This window comes from Suricata suricatta, chromosome 6 (assembly GCF_006229205.1).
Source record: "Suricata suricatta isolate VVHF042 chromosome 6, meerkat_22Aug2017_6uvM2_HiC, whole genome shotgun sequence".
Classification (NCBI taxonomy): Eukaryota; Metazoa; Chordata; class Mammalia; order Carnivora; family Herpestidae; genus Suricata; species Suricata suricatta.
In genome coordinates, this window is record NC_043705.1 from 96,205,758 (window position 1) to 96,213,849 (window position 8,092).

At 34.3% G+C, this 8,092-nt stretch overlaps 1 long non-coding RNA gene across 1 annotated transcript; it reads left to right on the forward strand.

Annotated features, from left to right (window-relative positions):
• Positions 1-5,049: 5,049 nt before the first annotated feature.
• On the forward strand, positions 5,050-7,155 carry LOC115293711. The gene is made up of 2 exons (XR_003909568.1): positions 5,050-5,718; positions 6,299-7,155. It is a non-coding gene; the product is annotated as an uncharacterized LOC115293711 (long non-coding RNA).
• The last annotated feature ends 937 nt before the right edge of the window (positions 7,156-8,092 follow it).

Here is an 8,092-nt window from a genome sequence, read left to right on the forward strand (position 1 = left end):
GAGATGACTGTCAAGAAATTGAAAAATAGTTAGAAACCTAACAAAAGGAATGGGTTAATGCAAGACAGAAGCAGTAAAGTGGATGGGGCTATTGAGCGAGTCCTTTGTCAGTGACAGAAAGTAAATTATGGGTAATGTTTATAAGTCAGTGACATAATTTTGCTCTTCAGTGATCCAGACATATAAGTACGAATTGTCTTTTAAGATTGTATTTGATTCTTTTTATATCCTTTGAAACTTAAAAATATCTCTCTCTATATTTTTTAAAGGTTTTATTTTTAAGTAATCTCTATACCCAGTGCGGGGCTTTAACCTACAACCCTGAGATCAAGAGTCTCATGCTCCAGCAACTGAGCCAGCCAGGTGCCCCTAAAAAATATTTTAAACAATGCCAAATGTTTTCTTCCTGAACTGTTTGTAAGTTTATAATATGATGCTACATCATCTCTGAGTACGTTAGTGTGTATTTCTTTCAAAGGACTTGCTCTTACATCACTATAATACAATGTACAATACAATTCCTGATTAAAATCAGGGAATTGGCATTGATACCTTCTGACCATCTCATCCTCACATCTTCATTGCATTCAGGTTTAACTGATTGTCCCAATAATGCCTATAGAGCAAAAGGATCCAGTCAGAATCATGCCTTGCCTTTAGATTAGATGTCAGAGGTCTTTGGTCTACTTCAATCTGTAATGTCTTCATTTTTTTCTTGACTTTTACAGCCTTAGCACTTTAGAAAATTATAGGCTGGTTTTGTACAATATCCTTCATTCTGAGTTTTGTCTTATATTCTTGATTAGATTCAGGTTATACATCTTTGGCATGAATGTTACAGAAGTAATGCCATGTTCTTATTGCATCCTATCATGAGTTAGTAACTTTGATTAGTCCTTTTTTCTGATGGTGTTTACTTAGATCACTAAATACGTGGTATCTGCCAGTCTTATCCACAGTAAAGCTATTCTTTTAGGTTTATAATTATTTTGTGGGAAAGTAGTTTCAGAATACTACCTTGTTTTTCATCAGACTTCCAACATACCTATATGGACTCATGATTTGCTACTTTATTCAGTGGGTTAAAATCTATTACTACCATTACTGTGATGCTCATGTTATTTCTTGATTTGGCAAGGGGAAGACCATTCTAGGTGGCTTCTGTCCTTTTGACATATCCCATCATTATTTGAGTAATTTCTTACTCCCTTGCACAAGATATACCAGGCTTACGGTTTCCCTGTCCTAGCTCAAGAAATAGCTATTTTTTTTATTAACGTGCCCTGATTCTTTTAAATGGAGGATGGTATTTAGAAGCCAAGATTTGTGTGCTAGTGAGCAATTGCTGTTGGTGTATGTGTATGTTGCTTATATGTATCTGTATTTCTGTCTGTATGTTGAAAACCATGAGGTCACACACTTTCGTTTTTAATTCCATGGGGTTTATTTTTCTTTTCTCCCTTTCTATAAGACAATAACAACAAGAAGCCTGATTCCTATTATCCTTAATATATTTGGTTCCCTATTCTAGGTCGTCTCCTCACACGGATTCCTTCTTTACTCTTCTCAGGCTCCAACGCCCTTCTCCAAGCAGGGATATCCTCACCTGTTTGCACCTGAACATACCCCATTGTGGGCCAGTACAGTCCAGGCATGCCCTTTGTCAGAATGTCTGCCTTGTTCACTTTACCCAGTTATTTAGGAATGAATTGTTGGCAAAGAGGCTTTTTTCTTTTCTCTTCTTGATATTTTAAAAAAAAAAAAATCACATTTTGAATAAACAGTAAATTTAACTCTCCTGTTCATACTTTTGTGAATTAAAAAAAAATGTATTTTGAGAGAGAAATAGAGAACGAGCACGGGAGGGACAGAGAGAGCGAGACAGAGCCCTGAGTAGGTCCATACTGTTAACACAGAGCCCAATATAAGGCTCGAACTCATGAACTGTGAGATCATGACCTGTGCTGAAATCAAGAGTTAGATGCTTAATTGACTAAGTCACTCAGGTTCCCCCATAGTTTTGTGAATTTTTAACATGTAGATTCTATTCGTAAGTTTTGTGAATTTTAACATGTAGAATATGTGTAAGCACCTCTTAAATCAGGAGATTGAGCTCTGTGCCCCACATTGGGCTCAAACTCGACCCTGAGATCAAGTAGACACATGCTTTATTGACTGAGCCAGCCATGCACTGCAAGAGGTTAGTTTAATCAGCACAAAAACTGCTCTTCTTAGTAGTTATACACCATTCCTAACCTCAGACCCTGGCAGCCACTGATTATGGCTGTGTCTAGATTTGTCTTTTCAAGAATGTTACAGTAATGGAATCCTAAGTAATACTTTAAGGAAAACAACAGCTTTATTGAAAAATAATTCACATACTGTACGTTTCACCCATTGAAAGTATATAATTCAGGGGTGCCTGGGTGGGTCAATTGGTTAAGTGGCCAACTTTGGCTCAGGTCACGATTTCCTGGTTTGTGAGTTCGAGCCACACATTGGGCTTTGTGCTGACTGCTCAGAGCCTGGAGCCTGCTCCAAGTTCTGTGTTTCCCTCTCTCTCTGCACCTCCCCTGCTCAGATTCTGTCTCTCAAAAAGTAAATAAATGTTTAAAAAAAAAACCAGGGAAGTATATAATGCAATGGTTTTTAGTGTAGTCATCTACTTACCTATAGTCAGTTTTCATTTTCATCACTTCAGAAAACCTCATACCTTTCAGCTATCAACTCTCCCTTGCCCAAGCCACCAGCCAAGCAACCACTGATTTGCTTTCTATCTCATGAATTTCTCTTTTCTAGACATTTCATATACATGGAATCATATGAGGTCTTTTGTTCCTGGTTTCTTTCACTTAACATGATGTTTTAGTTGTTCATCTATGTTCTAGCTTGTCAGTATTTCATTCTTTCTATATGGCTGAATAATACTCCATTGTATAATTGCCATACGTTTATCCATTTATCAGTTGATGGACATTTGAGAGGTTTCTACCTTTAGGCTATTATTAATAAAAGCTAAAACATTCAAGTACAAGTTTTTATGTGCATGTATATTTTCATTTCTTGCCTAGAAATAGAATTTCAAGTTCTATAGAAATTATGTGTAATTATTTGAGGAATTTCTAGATTGTTTTCCAAAGTTGCTACACCATTTTACATTCCTACCAGTAATATATGAATTTCTAATATCTCCACATCTTTGCCAACACTTTTATGTGTTTTTTAAAAATTTTTAGCCGTCCTAGTGGTTATGAACTAGTATCACACTGTGTTTTTATTTTTGCGTTTTCCTGAGGACTATTAATGTTGAGTATCTTTTCTTGTGCTTATTGGCCATTTATTTATCTTTCTTGGAGAAATACTTATTCAGATCCTTTACCCATTTTTAAATTGAGTTATTTTAAGAGGTCCTTATTTTGTACACAAGTCTCTTATGTTATTTGTATATATTTTGTTCTATTGTGTGTTTTTTTTTTTCCACTTTCTTGATGTGTCTTTTAAAGGATGAATGTTTTTAATTTTGATGTATTCTATCTAATTCATCATGCTTTTGGTATTGTGTCTAATAACTCTTGGTGCAGTTCCAGGTTATGAAGATTTTTTTCCATTGTTTTCTTTTAAGTTTTATTGTACGTTTTACATTTAGACCTGTCACTCATTTTAAGTTATTATTATTATTTTTTGTATCAACTGTGAAGTGTTTGGTAGAAGTTCATATTTTTGCATGAGGATGTCCAATTGTTTGGAAATAATTTATCGAAAAAGCCACTCCATTCTTCATTAAATTGTTTTTGCACTTTTGTCAAAAATCAGTTGCTATTTATATGGGTCTGTTTTTGGTCTTCCTGTTATATTCTATTGATGTATGTGTCTGTCCCTTCACAAATACCACACTGCCTTGATAATCATAGTTTTATGGTAAGTCTTAAAATTGGGTAGAAGATTCCATCAGTTTAATATTTTTCAAAATTGTTTTGTCTGTTTTCACTTTCTTTGCCTTTCTGTATAAAGTTTAGAATCAGTTAGTCTGTATCTACAAAAAAGTCCTGCTAGGGTTTTCATTGAAATAGCATAAGTTTTCCAATCCATGAACATGGGACATCTCTCCATTTAGGATCTTTTTTATTTCATTCTTGACCAATTTGTGATTTTCAGCTGATAAAGCATTTACATCTTTTGTTAGACTTATTCCTAAGTTTTCATTTTGTGAAGCTGTTGTAAATGATATATCTTTTAAAATTTCAATTTCTAATTGCATATAGCTAGTGCATAGAAATGTTCGATTTCTGTTTGTTGACCTTGCATGCGGTGACTTGGCTAACCTTGCTAAACTTATTTCTAGGAGTTTTTGTTATGAATTCCTGGGATTTTCTTCATAAACCACAAACAGGAGGTTTTATTTAATCACTACCCCATGAGTCTATTTTTTGTTGTTGTATTGCACTTGCTGGAGAAATAGAAGTGGTAGAAGTGGCCATCCCTGTCCTGTTTGGTTTTCAAAATTTTGATTGAATTTTCAAATTTTGAACCTGCTTGTATTTTCATACATCCCAAACTTGGTCATGGTATGTTACTGCAGTTTATGTATCTGGATTTGTTTGTTGAAGATTTTTGTGTCTGTTCATATGAGATATTGGTTAATAGTTTTTGTTTTTGTATTATCTTTGTCTTGGTTTGTTACCATGGTAATGCTAGCCTTATAAAATTAATTGGGAAGTGGTTTTACTTCCTAGAAGAGATTTGTATAATTTATGTTGTCTTCTTGCAGCGTTTTATGGGATTTGCCAGTAAGATTTTAAACAACAAATTCAATTAGAAAACAGTTTCAGTCCATCTTTGCGCCTAATGCGGGGCTCAAACCAATGATTCCAAGGTCAAAAGTCACATGCTCTACCAACTGAGCCAGCCAGGTACTTGAATTCAGTTTTTTTTTTTTAATGTTTTTAATGTTCATTTATTTTTGGGAGAGAGAGAGCGCGCGCGAGCATGAGTTGGGGAGGGACAAAGAGAGAGGGAGACTCCAAATCCAAAGCAGGCTCCAGGCTCTAAACTGTCTGCACAGACTGACTATGAGATCATGACCTGAGCCGAAGTCAGACACGTAACCAACTGAGCCACCCAATTTCCCCTTGAATTCAGTTTTTGAGAATAGAAAATACTCAGGTTATCTAGTTAATTTTGTTTTAGTTTACATTATTTTAGTTAAGGTCTGGTAGCTCGTGTCTTTCAAGGTATTGATTCATTTAATCCAACTTGATATGCATAGTTGTGTTAGGTCCTGAGTGCCCTTTTAAAATAATGGTACCTCTTTCAGGCCTGAGATTGGTCATTTGGGTCTTGTCAGTTTTGCTAGAGATTCATCAATTTCATTGCTTTTTTTTCAAAGAACTGGTTTTTAGTTTTGTTGCTATTTCTTACTGTTTTCGGTTTCATTGATTTTTTTTTTTTTAACCCCTCCTTTTTTGTGACCATTTTCCATATGCTTGCTTTGGGTTTATTCTGCTATTTTTCTAGTTTCTTTCTCTGGACGCTTATTGAAGCTTTTTTTTCTTAAATTAATTGAATTAATAAAAGGGAATTTCTTAATAAAAGTAGTGTGAATTACTCTAAACACTGGTTTAGCTACATTTCGTACATTTTGATATTTTCATTCATTTCAAAATATTTTACTCCTTTTAGACTTCCCCTTAGAGCCATGAATTATTGAGAAGTCTGTTGGTAAGTTTCCAAGTGTTTGTAGATTTTCCTGTTACTGTTCTTAATTTCTCGTTTATGATCAGAGAACATACTTTGTAATTTTTGTTATTTTAAATTTCTTAAGAGTTCTTTTGTGACCCAGGATATGGTCTGTTTTGGTGAATGTTCCATGTCTATTTGAAAAGAATACTTATTCTGCTGTTATAATTTATGTCAAGTAGATCCAGTTAGTTGTTGGTTTCATTCAGTTTTTCTATCTTCTTGCTGATTTCCTAGTAGTTCTATGGATTACTGGTAAGTTTTTAAGTCTCCAGATGTAGTTGAAGCTTTGTCCATTTCTCTTTTCAATGCTGTCAGTTTTGACTTCTTGTATTTTAAGTTCTGATTTTATTTATTTTTTTAAGTTCTGATTTTTAGGTGCACACAAATTTACAATTGCCAAGTCTTCTTGGCAAGTTGATTTTTTTAATCATTATTTAGTAATCCTTTTTTATTCCTGATTTTAATTGCTCCAAAAGCTACTTTGCCAAAGTGATACAAAAAATTAGCATATCTTTTAAGATTTTATTATTTAATTTTTTAATGTATTCTCTACCCCCAGTGTAGGCCCAGACTCAGGACCCCATGATGAAGAGTTGCATGCTGTACTGAGTTAGCCAGACCCCTCCCCCCCCCACAAATTGGCATCTGTAAATCAAGCTTATTTGGCTGATGTTTACTCATGTTGGGTATGAAAAATTACAATAACACATCTTATAAAAACTATTGTATTTGTATAAAATAGGAAAAATAAATTCCAAAGGATTATTTTTTGATCACGATGGTGGCACTTAAGTTAATGTGGCCAGAATATAGTTTTGATTGTAAAGTATACAATTTCATAAGTCTGTGTAATCGTCTATTTGGGGAGGTAATGTGCACAGTGGTTAAGAGCACAGCCTTTGCTTGGATTTAAATCCTTACTCCAAGTAGCAGATATGTGACCTTGGGCTAATGACTTGCCTTTTTGTCTTTTTGTGGCTCCAGTTCATTTGTAAATTGGGATATTCTCATTTAGTTTGGAGGATTAGAGAAGATTCATATAAAAAATGACGTTAGTACCTGCCAGTAAAAAACTATCATTGCTAATCACAAATGTTAGATCTAGAAATGTGTTTCTATATTTTTAAGCAAGCTCTATATCCAACATGGGGCCTGAACTTAAGACCCAGAGATCAAGTCACATGCTCTATAGATTGAGCCAGGTAGGCCCCCAGAATTTTGTGTTTTTAGATAGTATGCTATATAATTTGAAATACATAAGGTTCAGGTGCCTTTTTTAAAACTAACACTGAAAAGAGGGATACTTAAGTATATCTAAACCAAGTGCAAAAGGAACTTTCCTTTATAAGTTTTTGTTCAGTAACCCTTTGCAGTGTTCACATGGTCTTAGTTTAATTAAACATGATCGATTCAAAATCCTGTCTTGTTTCAGATCAAATTACCAATTGATCTAAGCAGGTTAACACAATACCTGGTTGTTACCTTTCATTACCAACCACCTTGCTGGAATGCCATTTAATTAAGGTAAGACAGTTAGTACAGAACTTCAAGTGAGCTGAATATAAGGGTGAATTTGTATTAAGGATCTCCCCAATAATCATGAATCTAAATGAGAGAAGTAACGAATTTTGCATAAACACCACCTTTTTAATGCACATTAAACATATTTGTCATCTTGTGTCTTCTAAAAAGCCATTAGCAAGTAAAGCAACAATTCGGTTATAGGCATACTAATAGAAATTTTGTTTCTGCTACCATGCATCTTACTTTTCTCTAAATTTAAATTTACTGAGTGGAGACAGATTTTATTGTGGTTCTGGCATCACATTGCCAAAATAGTTAAACCAGAAGATAAACAAACACAAACTACCCAGCAAAGGAATGCATGTCAGTAACTTTATTGAAAGATACATCCCTTAGTACCATAAGGTAATGGTACATAATGGTAGTTGGTTAGGTTACATCTGTCAAATCAGAATTACCACTGATGTAAGTCAGATTATTGAAGTAGATCAGCCTTTAAGGAAAACAGGTTATCCACAAAACACAGTTTAGAAAACTATATGGTATTATGGGTCTTTGGTTTATTTTCCAGGCACATTTACCCATAACATGTCAAAATTGGGTACAGCCATTCTGGATGGATTCAGGCTACTCACTGCACTGAGCCACTGTTTACAACACTTTTAGTGCCATAGATCTCCTTATAGTCACTGACTTAGTAGAAAATCCTGAATACTACCTTAGCAATTTCATAATTATGAAGACACCTACTTACTTTTTTAGTGACTTTCTTTTGGCACAAGAGGGACAATTAGTGAAAGTATATTCTCTTTCTTTTAAAATTCTAAAT